At 37.1% G+C, this 14,463-nt stretch overlaps 1 protein-coding gene and 1 long non-coding RNA gene across 5 annotated transcripts in view; one reads left to right on the forward strand and one right to left on the reverse strand.

The window, feature by feature from the left end:
• The window catches only part of MDGA2 (MAM domain containing glycosylphosphatidylinositol anchor 2), an 830,366-nt gene that overhangs the window by 209,038 nt on the left and 606,865 nt on the right, over positions 1–14,463 (forward strand). The window lies entirely within an intron of this gene.
• LOC309624989 overlaps positions 3,952–14,463 on the reverse strand; it is a 290,848-nt gene continuing 280,336 nt past the window's right edge. Inside the window, exon 2 of the long non-coding RNA XR_014242284.1 lies at positions 3,952–4,861. This is a non-coding gene — a long non-coding RNA (uncharacterized lncRNA). The remainder of the gene's footprint in view (positions 4,862–14,463) is intronic.

Here is a 14,463-nt window from a genome sequence, read left to right on the forward strand (position 1 = left end):
GCATAATTCCACATTCAAAAAATGACGGGAAATTTGGAAAAAATGCACAGCAGACAGAAATACTTGCATCTCAGAAATGCATTCAAGAAATGTCTGGTAAAACACAAAGGAAATCTTGGCTTAGCTAAAAATTAAGGGACTCATATTTTTAGGAAGGTGTGGCCGCTCTTCCTCATGAGTGACACTCCCACTAGAGCTAAGTATAATAACTCACTGCATTGTCCACATAAAATAAAATTTTATATTACAGGATGAATTTTAATAAAAGCATTGTATTCTCTCCCTTACTGGGTCTTGACGTATTGGGGCCCAGAGTGATCAAATGAGAATTTATGTAACCCCCACTCAGACATTACTCTTCAGATACTTATCTGTGTGTCTGCCATCGATAGATAGACAGATTACACATACAGATTTATTTTACCTATAATTTGGGATTATCTTGTCTTCTCCTTACCACCCATAAATAGCTAGTTGTTCTCTCTTTCAGGTGTGGAGAGGATATTTTTATGACTACGCAGTTTCTCTTCCAGTGTTTGGACACTAAATCCTTGTTTTCTCTACTTTTTTCTTTCAAATTATTCCTACATATATAACACATAATTTGTCTGTCTTTATGTATTAAATAAATTTTACCCCCATCCATAGAACCATGAACTAAATTTGAAATTAATCATTTTTCTACTTATTATTGATTAGAAAAATATGGGAAAAAATCAACAGTTTTTAAATCCCTAAGTACTTTGTTTCTGTGAGTCATTTTTCTCCCTTTTCCACACTAATTTATGTACACCCAATACCTATCAGTAACGACTGGGAAACTAATGTTTGCTGAGTACTTGTATACTTGTAAAATATATTCTTCTAGGTCCTTTACATGCAATGTTGATTTCATTTAGTCATCAGAGCAACTTATTTGACAGGTGAGGAAAATGAAGCTCAAAAATTTTAAGTGATTTACCCAAGATCACAGAGCTACTGATTAATTGTCAGAGCTCAGACTTGAACTCAGTGCTTGCTTTCTCTCTCTTTTTCTCAATCTCTGTGCATGTGTGTGTTTGTGTGTGTGTGTGTATCTTTCTCTCTCTCTCTCTCTCTGTTGTTCGACTTCAGTGTGGTGATGAGATGGAAAGCAAAAGTTAAGAATGTTTTCTTATGCATTAAGATGCTTTATTTTCTTACTTACTTAGTTTTTAAAGAATCATGTGGTAGAACTCAATACGTTATACCCTACTGAATTTTTCCAATGACAGAGATTGTTAAACCAAAAGATATGTGTGTATATGTGTGTGTACATACAAGAACAAGAACTAACACACAATTTATCTCCTTTAATCAATTATTTAAATTCTTATTTAATTTTTGAGAGAGTATAACTGAAGTTCAGAGAGATTATTCACTACTCCAAAGATGACCGAGTAAGTAAAGGACATAGGTGGGCATTTGAACAAAAGTCTCTTGAGTTCATTGCTCTTTCTAATACTCCACATCTTCCCATGTGTGTCAGGACTTTATTACCACTTAAACAATCTAATATGTACATTAGAAGTACATCACTCCTAAGCATGTATGATTATGATGGAGGTGATTCCGATTATTACTTAAGCAAATGGTGAAACTCTAAATGTTACATGGACTTTATAAAATTGTATAGTCAATGCAGTGTGGAGCTAGAGGGTCTTACAGCTAGAGGTTCTTAGAGGAACAGTACATATCCTTGTGACTTGGGTAACTGGTCTCTTCATGTTTCTGTTTCCATAAGTTAATTTCATTAACTTTATGATTTTACAGACTAATACAAAAGCTCACATCCTCCACCTGTCTTCCCATCATCTAGTTATCAATAATCCAAAGCAAACAACAACTAATAATCTCATAGATTTAATTTTTGTAATTTTAAAGGAAACATGATGAAAAGATATCTTGTGTTGGGAAGTTGCAGGAGAAGGCAACCTGGAGTGTGGAGAGAGAGGTAGGGTATGAGAATAAAGATAAGAGGATCTGGCAAAGAAGTAGCCCAAGTGTGATGGGAATTGCAGCAGCTCCCAAGGTAGATCTTCAAACAGAAATTCTCATTTAAAGTTATCAGGCAATTTAAATTTAGCTTATCTGATAAACCTCTTAATCCCTTGTGTATTTCCGTAAATTTGCAAAATCCTTGTCCTTGAAAAATATGGTTCAATGTTAATGCCTTACTGGGAGAAGCTGTACCAATATTGACATTTGCATTCCAAACTTCAGACTTGGGGATATCAATTTTTAGTTCGACCTGGCAAAACTGGTTTCTAGTAATAGTGTACATATCCATCTAGACAATAAAATGAAACCAGATAAATAAACCTTCACTTAATATCAGTAGGAAATAAATATAGGAAAAAGTCACCTAAAAGTACAAAATAATAGTATCCATCACCATCAAATCCTGAGAACACATTCTAATGGAAACCATTAAGAATAGTCAATATCATGTCATTAAAATGTCTAGGAGTGGAGGAGCTTCAAGATGGCAGAAGAGTAAGACGTGGGGATCATCTTCCTCCCCACAAATGCATCAGAAATACATCTACATGTGGAACAACTCCTACAGAACACCTACTGAACGCTGGCAGAAGACCTCAGACCTCCCAAAAGGCAAGAAACTCCCCACGTACCTGGGTAGGGCAAAAGAAAAAAGAAAAAAGAGAGACAGAAGAATAGAGATGGGACCTGCACCAGTGGGAGGGAGCTGTGAAGGAGGAAAGGTTTCCACACACTAGGAAGCCCCTTCGCGGGCGGAGACGGCAGGTGGCAGAGGGGGGAAGCTTTGGAGCCATGGAGGAGAGCGCAGCAACAGGGGTGCAGAGGGCAAATCGGAGAGATTCCTGCACAGAGGATCCATGCCGACCAGCACTCACCAGCCTGAGAGGCTTGTCTGCTCACCCGCCAGGGTGGGCGGGGGCTGGGAGCTGAGGCTCGGGCTTCGGAGGTCAGATCCCAGGGAGAGGACTGGGGTTGTGGCGTGAACACAGCCTGAAGGGGGTTAGTGCAGCACGGCTAGCCGGGAGGGAGTCCGGGAAAAGGTCTGGAGCTGCCGAAGAGGCAAGAGACTTTTTCTTGCCTCTTTGTTTCCTGGTGCGCGAGGAAAGGGGATTCAGAGCGCTGCCTAAACGAGCTCCAGAGACGGGCGCGAGCCGCGGCGATCACCGCGGGCCCCAGAGACGGGCATGGGACGCTAAGGCTGCTGCTGCCGCCACCAAGAAGCCTCTGTGCAGGCACAGGTCCCCTCCCGGGAGCCTGTGCAGCCCACCACTGCCAGGCTCCCGTGACCCAGGGACAACTTCCCCGGGAGAACGCACGGCGTGCCTCAGGCTGTTGCAGCATCACGCCTGCCTCTGCCGCCGCAGGCTCGCCCCGCATCCGTATCCCTCCCTCCCCACGGCCTGAGTGAGCCAGAGCCCCCGAATCAGCTGCTCCTTTAACCCCTTCCTGTCTGGGCGGGGAACAGACGCCTTCAGGTAACCTACACGCAGAGGCAGGGCCAAATCCAAAGGTGAAAGCAGGAGCTGTGTGAACAAAGAAGTGAAAGGGAGATTTCTCCCAGCAGCCTCAGGAGCAGCGGATTAAAGCTCCACAAACAATTTGATGTACCTGCATATGTGGAATACCTGAATAGACAACGAATCATCCCAAATTGAGGAGGTCGACTTGGGAGCAACGATATATATATATATATTTTTTCCCTTTTTCTCTTTTTGTGAGTGTGTATGTGTATGCATCTGTGTGTGATTTTGTCTGTATAGCTATGCTTTTACCATTTGTCCTAGGATTCTGTCTGTCCGTTTTTTGTTTTTTGGGGTTTTTTTAGTATAGTTTTTAGTGCTTGTTATCATTGGTGGATTTCTTTTTTGGTTTGGTTGCTCTCTTCTTTCTTTCTTTTCTTTTTTAATTACTTAAGAAAATTTCTTTTAATAATTTTTTTTTTAATAACTTTATTTTATTTTATTTTATTTTATCTTCTTCTTTCTTTCCTTCTCTCTTTCTTTTTGTTCTTGCTTTTATTCTGAGCCATGTGGATGACAGGCTCTTGGTGCTCCAGCCAGGCATCACAGCTGTGCCTCTGAGGTGGGAGAGCCAAGTTCAGGACATTGGTCCACATGAGACCTCCCAGCTCCATGTAATATCAAACGGAGAAAATCTCCCAGAGATCTCCATCTCAACGCCAAGACCCAGCTCCACTCAACGACCAGCAAGCTACAGTGCTGGACACCCTATGCCAAACAACTAGCAAGACAGGAACACAGCCCCATCCATTAGCAGAGAGGCTGCCTAAAATCATAGTAAGGCCACAGACACCCCAAAGCACACCACCAGACGTGGACCTGCCCACCAGAAAGACAAGATCCAGCCTCATCCACCAGAACTCAGGCACTCGTCCCCTCCACCAGGAAGCCTACACAACCCACTGAACCAACCTTAGCCACTGGGGGCAGACACCGAAAACAATGGGAACTATGAAACTACAGGCTGTGAAAAGGAGACCCCAAACACAGTAAGGTCAGCAAAATGAGAAGACAGAGAAACACACAGCACATGAAGGAGCAAGGTAAAAAGCCACCAGACCTAACAGATGAAGAGGAAATAGGCAGTCTACCTGAAAAAGAATTCAGAATAATGATAGTAAAGATGATCCAAAATCGTGGAAATAGAATGGACAAAATAACAAGAAACGTTTAACAAGGACGCAGAAAAACTAAAGAGCAAACAAACAGTGACGAGCAATACAATAAATGAAATTAAAAATTCTCTAGAAGGGATCAATAGCAGAATAACTGAGGCAGAAAACGGATAAGTGACCTGGAAGATAAAATAGTGGAAATAACTACTGCAGAGCAGAATAAAGAAAAAAGAATGAAAAGAATTGAGGACAGCCTCAGACACCTCTGGGACAACATTAAGTGCACCGACATTCGAATTATAGGGGTCCCAGAAGAAGAAGAGAAAAAGAAAGGGACTGAGAAAATATTTGAAGAGATTGTAGTTGAAAACTTCCCTAATATGGGAAAGAAAATAGTCAATCAAGTCCAGGAAGCACAGAGAGGTGCATACAGGATAAATCCAAGGAGAAACACGCCAAGACACATATTAATCAAACTATCAAAAATTAAATACAAAGAAAAAATATTGAAAGCAGCAAGGGAAAAACAACAAATAACACACAAGGGAATCCCCATAAGGTTAACAGCTGATCTTTCAGCAGAAACTCTGCAAGCCAGAAGGGTGTGGCAGGATATATTTAAAGTGATGAAGAGGAAAAACCTACAACCCAGATTACTCTACCCAGCAAGGATCTCATTCAGATTTGACGGAGAAATTAAAATCTTTACAGACAAGCAAAAGCTAAGAGAATTCAGCACCACCAAACCAGCTTTACAACAAATGCTAAAGGAACTTCTCTAGGCAGAAAACACAAGAGAAGGAAAAGACCTACAATAACAAACCCAAAAATTAAGAAAATGATCATAGTAACATACATATCGATAATTACCTTAAATGCAAATGGATTAAATGTTCCAACCAAAAGACATAGACTGGCTGAATGGATACAAAAACAGACCTGTAGATATGCTGTCTACAAGAGACCCACTTCAGACCTAGGACACATACAGACTGAAAGTGAGGGGATGGAAAAAGATATTGCATGCAAATGGAAATCAAAAGAAAGCTGGAGTAGCAATTCTCATATCAGACAAAGTAGACTTTAAAACAAAGACTATTACAGGAGACAAAGAAGGACACTATATAATGATCAAGGGATCAATCCAAGGAGAACAGATAACAATTGTAAATATTTATGCATCCAACATAGGAGCACCTCAATACATAAGGCAAATACTAACAACCATAAAAGGGGAAATTGAGAGTAACACAATCATAGTAGGGGACTTTAACACCCCACTTTCACCAATGGACAGATCATCCAAAATGAAAATAAATAAGGAAACACAAGCTTTAAATCATACATTAAACATGATGGACTTAATTGATATTTATGGGACATTCCATCCAAAAACAACAGAATACACATTCTTCTCAAGTGCTCATGGAACATTCTCCAGGATAGATCATATCTTGGGTCACAAATCAAGCCTTGGTAAATTTAAGAAAATTTAAATCGTATCAAGTATCTTTTCTGACTACAATGCCATGAGACTAGATATCAATTACAGGAAAATATCTGTAAAAAAATACAAACACATGGAGGCTACAGCATAAACTACTAAATAACCAAGAGATCACTGAAGAAATCAAAGAGGAAATCAAAAAATACCTAGAAACAAATGACAATGAAAACACGACAACGCAAAACCTATGGGATGCAGCAAAAGCAGTTCTGAGAGGGAAGTTTATAGCAATACAATCCTACCTCAAGAAACAAGAAACATCTCAACTGAACAACCTAACCTTACACCTAAAGCAATTAGAGAAAGAAGAACAAAAAAACCCCAAAGTTAGCAGAAGGAAAGAAATCATAAAAATCCGATCAGAAATAAATGAAAAAGAAATGAAGGAAACAATAGCAAAGATCAATAAAACTAAAACCTGGTTCTTTGAGAAGATAAACAAAATTGATAAACCATTAGCCAGACTCATCAAGAGAAAAAGGGAGAAGACTCAAATCAATAGAATTAGAAATGAAAAAGAAGAAGTAACAACTGACACTGCAGAAATACAAAGGATCATGAGAGATTACTACAAGCAACTCTATGCCAATAAAATGGACAACCTGGAAGAAATGGACGGATTCTTAGAAATGCACAACCTACCGAGACTGAACCAGGAAGAAATAGAAAATATGAACAGACCAATCACAAGCACTGAAATTGAAACTGTGATTAAAAACCTTCCAACAAACAAAAGCCCAGGACCAGATGGCTTCACAGGCGAATTCTATCAAGCATTTAGAGAAGAGCTAACACCTATCCTTCTGAAACTCTTCCAAAATATTGCAGAGGGAGGAACACTCCCAAACTCATTCTATGAGGCCACCATCACTCTGATACCAAAACCAGACAAAGATGTCACAAAGAAAGAAAACTACAGGCCAATATCACTGATGAACATAGATGCAAAAATCCTCAACAAAATCCTAGCAAACAGAATCCAACAGCACATTAAAAGGATTGTACACCATGATCAAGTGAGTTTTATCCCAGGAATGCAAGGATTCTTCAATATACATAAATCAATCAATGTGATACAGCATATTAACAAATTGAAGGAGAGAAACAATGTGATCATCTCAATAGATACAAAGAAAGCTTTTGACAAAAGTCGACACCCAATTATGATGAAAACCCTCCAGAAAGTAGGCATAGAGGGAACTTAACCTCAACATAATAAAGGCCATATATGACAAACCCACAACCAACATCGTTCTCAATGGTGAAAAACTGAAACCATTTCCACTAAGATCAGGAACAAGACAAGGTTGCCCCCTCTCACCACTATTATTCAACATAGTTTTGGAAGTTTTAGCCAAAGCAAGCAGAGAAGAAAAAGAAATAAAAGGAATCCAAATCCGAAAAGAAGAAGTAAAGCTGTCACTGTTTGCAGATGACATGATACTATACATAGAGAATCCTAAAGATGCTACCAGAAAACTCCTAGAGCTAATCAATGAATTTGGTAAAGTAGCAGGATACAAAAATAATGCACAGAAATCTCTTGCATTCCGATACATTGATGATGAAAAATCTGAAAGTGAAATTAAGAAAACACTCCCATTTACCACTGCAACAAAAAGAATAAAATATCTAGGAATAAACCTACCTAAGGAGACAAAAGACCTGTATGCAGAAAATTATGACACTGATGAAAGGAATTAAAGATGATACAAACAGATGGAGAGATAGCCCATGTCCTTGAATTGGAAGAATAAACATTGTGAAATGACTGTACTACCCAAAGCATTCTACAGATTCAGTGCAATCCCTATCAAACTACCACTGGCATTTTTCACAGAACTCAAACAAATAATTTCACAATTTGTATGGAAATACAAAAGACCCTGAATAGCCAAAGCAAACTTGAGAAAGAGAAACGGAGCTGGAGGTATCAGGCTCCCAGACTTCAGACTATACTATAAAACTACAGTAATCCAGACAGTATGGTACTGGCACAAAAACAGAAATACAGATCAATGGAGCAGGATAGAAAGCCCAGAGATAAACCCACGCACATATGGTCACCTTACCTTTGATAAAGGAGGCAAGAATATACAGTGGAGAAAAGACAGCCTCTTCAATAAGTGGTGCTGGGAAAACTGGACAGCTACATTGAAAGAATGAAATTAGATCACTCCCTAACACCATACACAAAAATAAACTCAAAATGGATAAAAGACCTAAATGTAAGGCCAGACACTATCAAACTCTTAGAGAAAAACATAGGCAGAACACTCTATGACATAAATCATAGCAAGATCCTTTTTGACCCACCTCCTAGAGAAATGGAAATAAAAACACAAATAAACAAATGGGACCTAATGAAACTTCAAAGCTTTTGCACAGCAAAGGAAACCATAAACAAGACGAAAAGACAACCCTCAGAATGGGAGAAAATATATGCAAGTGAAGCAACTGTCAAAGGATTAATCCCCAAAATTTACATGCAGCTCATGCAGCTCAATATCAAAAAAACAAACAACCCAATCCAAAAATGGGCAGAAGACCTAAGTAGACATTTCTCCAAAGAAGATATACAGATTGCCAACAAACACGTGAAAGAATTCTCAACATTATTAATCTTTAGAGAAATGAAAATCAAAACTACAATGAGATATCATCTCACACCTGTCAGAATGGCCATCATCAAAAAATCTACAAACAATAAATGCTGGAGAGGGTGTGGACAAAAGGGAACCTTCTTACACTGTTGGTGGGAATGTAAATTGATACAGCCACTATGGAGAACAGTATGGAGGTTCCTTAAAATGCTAAAAATAGAACTACCATGAGACCCAGCAATCCCACTACTGGGCATATACCCTGAGAAAACCCTAATTCAAAAAGAGTCATGTACCACAATGTTCATTGCAGCTCTATTTACAAAAGCCAGGACATGGAAGCAACCTAAGTGTCCATCATCGGATGAATGGATAAAGAAGATGTGGCACATACATACAATGGAATATTACTCACCCATAAAAAGAAACGAAATTGAGTTATTTGTTGTGAGGTAGATGGACCTAGAGTCTGTCATACAGAGTGAAGTAAGTCAGAAAGAGAAAAACAAATACCGTATGCTAACACATATATATGGAATCTAGAAAACAAACAAAAAAAATGGTCATGAAGAACCTAGGAGCAAGATGGGACTAAAGACACAGACCTACTAGAGAATGGACTTGAGGATACGGGGAGGGGGAAGGGTAAGCTGGGACAAAGTGAGAGAGTGGCATGGACATATATACACTACCAAATGTAAAAGAGAGAGCTAGTGGGAAGCAGCCGCATAGCACAGGGAGATCGACTCGGTGCTTTGTGACCACCTGGAGGGGTGGGATAGGGAGGGTGGGAGGGCGGGAGATGCAAGAGGGAAGATATATGGGGAAATATGTATAAGTATAACTGATTCACTTTGTTATAAAGCAGAAACTAACTCAGCATTGTAAAGCAATTATACTCCAGTAAAGATGTTAAAAAAAAAAATGTCTAGGATTAAAGGAAATACTAAACACACACACAGGCAGACCATAGAGGCTAGACACTTCCAGAAACAGGAAGTAAAGTTATTTTCTGTACAGGAATGTTGAAGGGTGTTAAAATATCTTTCACTAAAGTGTAATTTAAAAGCCCACTTTCCCAGAGAGTTTAAGGGGAAAAAAGTTCATTTTAGTGCAAGTTTGTTATACTATTCTGAGCCACTATGTAAGTATGTGTATCTACCTATCTATCTATCTACTAAAACAAAATGATGTGAACAATCTAGATGTCCAACAATTGGGGATTGACTAAATTATAGTATTTGATGCATGTAACTTTTAAAGTATGATAAAGATTCATATTTACAGAGGAGGAAGGACATTCATAATATACTGCTTGGAGATGAATAGCAGGCTTTGGAATTCTCTACCTATTGTGAGTTTTGTGAGTTATTTTTGTAACCATAGAAAAAATGTCTGGAAGTAAATACACCGAAGTGATAAAAGGTTATGGCTGGTGAATGTCAAGTGCTCTTAAAATTGTGTAATAATTTAAATAAAAATGTTGCTGAATTTGATTACTTTTTGATTGGCAGTATTGAAAGTAACTCAGCTTAGTTTTAATAGATATAAACTTCCCATAAGCTGCTGTCATGCCACCATTGTCAATATAATAAAATGGTCAAAAAAATCATTGCCTTTTTTTTGGATTTTAAAAAAATGTTTCAAATGTGTTCTCTGAAGGCAAAAAACCAAAAACAAAGAACCAAAACCTATTACACCTCCCCTCCCTCCAAAAAAGCCTGAAATTGATGGGGATACAGAGAAAGATTTAAGGAAAATAGAATTTTTGGTTATGGAGCAGCAAGAGAGAACTGAGGGGTGGTAGGTAAAGGGAGAGGAAAGATTATTACGATTTTTTAGATGTTAGGGTTTGTAGATACTATGTTTTCAACATTAAATACTCTTTTAGCACTCACCAATTTGATCAAGGTAATAAGGAAAAAGAAGTCTTTGGATCATGTTCTCTATGTCATTTGGTTATTATTCATCTGAACATAAGTTACAAACACAAGAAGTCTCCTCACGCTCTGAAGTCCTCTCCTTTTTTTGCAACATTCTTAGGGGAAGCAAGACTTAATTGCAATTGAGTATTTGTCACTAAGCTAGGTGCTTGGAGCCAAGAGATGGGAGTTAGAAAAGCAGAACCATTTTTCTCTTTCCTGGGACTTAATGTGATGTCATCTACTTCCTCAAGTGGTGAATTTGTTTCAATTGTCTAGCAATTCTTTCTCTCTCAGAAAGTGCCAGTGAGCGGTGAGTTAGGGGAAGCTTCACATGGTTCTGCTAAACATTTGATTCAGGGCAGGTTCTGTGAGAGATGTGCATCTCATTATTAAGAGATCTATTGCTGGAACATGCCAAGATTAAAATTTATCATGCTGTTAGTCTAGATCTATGGATTAGCTGCACCTAAGAAAGAAATAAACTGGAGCCAAACTCCTAAGAAAGATAAGTTATTCCTTGATTTCACTAAAGCACATTTATTGATCTTGCCAGATTTTTCTTTCCTTTTTTTGAATCGCTATTTTAATTTGATGTTAAGTTCACAGAGTAACTTTTCTGGGGATGAACTGCACTGAAAATATATCATTCTATTTTGTGTGCCACTTCAAACTCAGTACATAATCGGAAACCGAGGGGAAAAAAATTAAAGAGCATTTGTTCTCTCACTTTGTTGTCTGTATTACTTATGAGGAAGGATAATTAATCTGGAGAATACCATATCATTATCATTCAGTCCTTCTCACAGTTACAAAGATGAATGTGCAATCCTAAAGTTTGATTGTGTTTCACTGAAAATGTTGTTTTGAATTGTTTCAAGGTTTCAATGAAGTTAATTTCTCCTTACATTAGAGAAATACAGAAGTTTTCATAATAAGTTATTCAGTCTTACTACCAAATGAGGAAATCCTTGTGAGCCTATATAAAAGACTAATTTTCCGAATCAAGTTTATATTTGATTCTTAATAGTGAGAGTGTACTGCTATTGCAAAATGAAAAAATGTCACCTTAAAAAGAATATAGTTTTCAAGAATCTGCTTCCAAAACTCTCATACATACATGTTTTATATTCCGATACTTAAGTATCATCAGTCAAACCCAAATAATAGACCCTGCTGGGACAGCCTTCACTAAGCCGAGCCTTTCCCTGTTCTATATAGAGAGCTTTATATATGTGGAGCTGTTCTATATATATTATATATGGAGCTTTTCCCTATTATTGTTCTCTCTCTCTCATGCTCACTATATGTGTGTGTGTGTGTGTGTGTGTGTGTATAAACACACACATATATATACATATATAATATATATGCTAAATTCTTGATGACATTTTTATAAAATGCTATATAGAATGATGATTTATACAAAATAATAAAGGCTTTGTTCAGCATAATTCAAACCACAGACTGAGAATAGGACCATCCATATGTTTTTTTACAATAAAATTGAGGAAATCAAGTAACCATAAAATATAAGGATAGATATATGCATATACATATATATTTATATATATCCCTATACATACACATATATACATAACATAAAAATAATAGAGTTTTGATATTCAGTCCCAATTCTTTCTCACTAAGGAAATTATAATCATTCTTTGCAAATATATGTGTTGCATTCTCTGGGTTTCTTGTTTATTTTATTCATGTTCAGCAAGTCTTTTCTATGGCATTCTTATCTCATTCTGTTCTGGGATAGTCTTATACCCATTATAAAGTGTGCATCATCAGCTGCATCTCTGCACTGTGAATTATCAAATGCTCAAAATTCACTTTAGGTACAGTCTTTACAAATTAGTTTATGCAGACTTGCTCTTCTTTGCAATGTGATTAATGCCAGCTTCATTTATTATCCATAATATGATGTATTTATTCATTCATTGTAAGAATTTTTGAGATCATCAATGTCCTAGGAACCATTCTTGGTATTGAAGATAGATCAGTGAACAAGAGAAATAATATTTATATCTGGTTGGAAAGATGGAGCATTAACAAGTAATTTCACATAGCAGTGCATTCTAGGAAGAAAATAAAATAATGTCCTACAATGACCAGATAAGGGAGAAATGAAAACGGTAATATCACAGCATTAGATAGTTTGAGGTCTGAAGATTGATTGAAAATGAGGATTGGATAATAATGACAGTAAAGAGCATTCTAGAGGGAAAAGCAAGTGCAAAGTCCTTGAGGTGGGAAAGTGAGAAGGACAGTGTATCTAGAATGTAGGGAATAAGTAGGAGAGTAAAGTTGAAGTCAGAGAGGTAGGGAGGGTACAGATCCTCTAGTGTCTTGTTGACTCTGCTAAAGAGTTCGTATTTGATTCTAGAAGTATTGAGAATAGTTTTAAGCAAGGCAATGACATGATCTATTTGTAAAATAAATATATTTTGCATATTTGATATATTTGAAAAGACCATTGTACACTGAAGTAGTTAGGAGATTGTTGTAGTAGTTTAGGAGATAATTCAGAGATAGAGGGTGACTCCGAATATATTTGGAAGAAAAGTCATTAAAACATGGTAATTAACTGATCAGCAATCATAAACTAAGAAAGGAATTGAAGATAATTTTTTTTTTTTTTACCTGAGCAAATGAGTAGATAGCAGTGCCACTTACTGAGATGGTGAAGACAGATGATTCAACTTACATTCCTGTCCTTAGCCAGGTAGCTTTCTATGACCAGATTTGTCTTCATCTTGCATATGATCCCTTTGCCATGATCTGTGTTCCTTATGTTAGATTGAAGAAAGTGCATATTTAAGTAATTAGAGTGAGAAGAAACATTTTTATTGGGGTTAGAAATTTTAAATATCTAAATAAGGAAAATTTATTCTCCATGGGGAAAAAAGAAACAGGAGTATCATTATTAGATGGAATCACAATTAAAAATCCTTCTCCAACCTACCCATACTGGAGGAATTCAAAAGTCATTTCTGTTTAAACATATAAGATGCTATACTAAATAAGCACTTCTTCATTGAAGTTTAAAATCTTACTTTCTCAAATGATGCCATCCCATTTATTCAAATGTTGACAGCAAACAAAATGATCAAGTGTGAGATTATCTAAATTCAAGTCCTGGCACCACTATTCTAGCTGTTTGACCTTGGACAAGTTAATTCTGTTTCACTTTCATCAGCTGTAAAGGGTTATTTATCTCATACAGTTGTTTTGAAGGTTGAATGAGTACACACACGTGGAGGACTTAAAATTATTCATAGAGTAGGAACTCATCAAGCATTTTCTGCTATTATTGTTTTTATGTTATTTGTTTTGATATGTAACTGTAAATATATATGTGTGTGTGTATATATGTATGTATATATATATATATATATATATATATATATACATACGTATACATACACACACACACGCTAAGAATGTCTGGTGGGAATAGATAATCATTAAACAGTTAATCAGAGATTGCAAATTCCACTGTAGGCAGTGGCAACTCACTCAGCCTTGGGTCCTGATTCACAATGTAAGTTGTTGTTAACAGACTTTATTTTTTTAGAGTAAATTTTAGGTTCACAGCAAAATTGAGCAGAAAGGACAAAATGTAAATTTTCATCATCTGGTTTAAAGAGGGGGGGAAGTATCAGGTACAGCTGTATAAGTTTAATGATAAAAATTGCTTAAGGGCATTTACATTTATCTTCTCAGTCAAAGGTCCTGAGTAAACGTGGAGTTATGGTACCCATATCA

The sequence above is a fragment of the Balaenoptera borealis genome (genome assembly GCF_965194805.1).
Source record: "Balaenoptera borealis genome assembly, chromosome: 3".
Classification (NCBI taxonomy): Eukaryota; Metazoa; Chordata; class Mammalia; order Artiodactyla; family Balaenopteridae; genus Balaenoptera; species Balaenoptera borealis.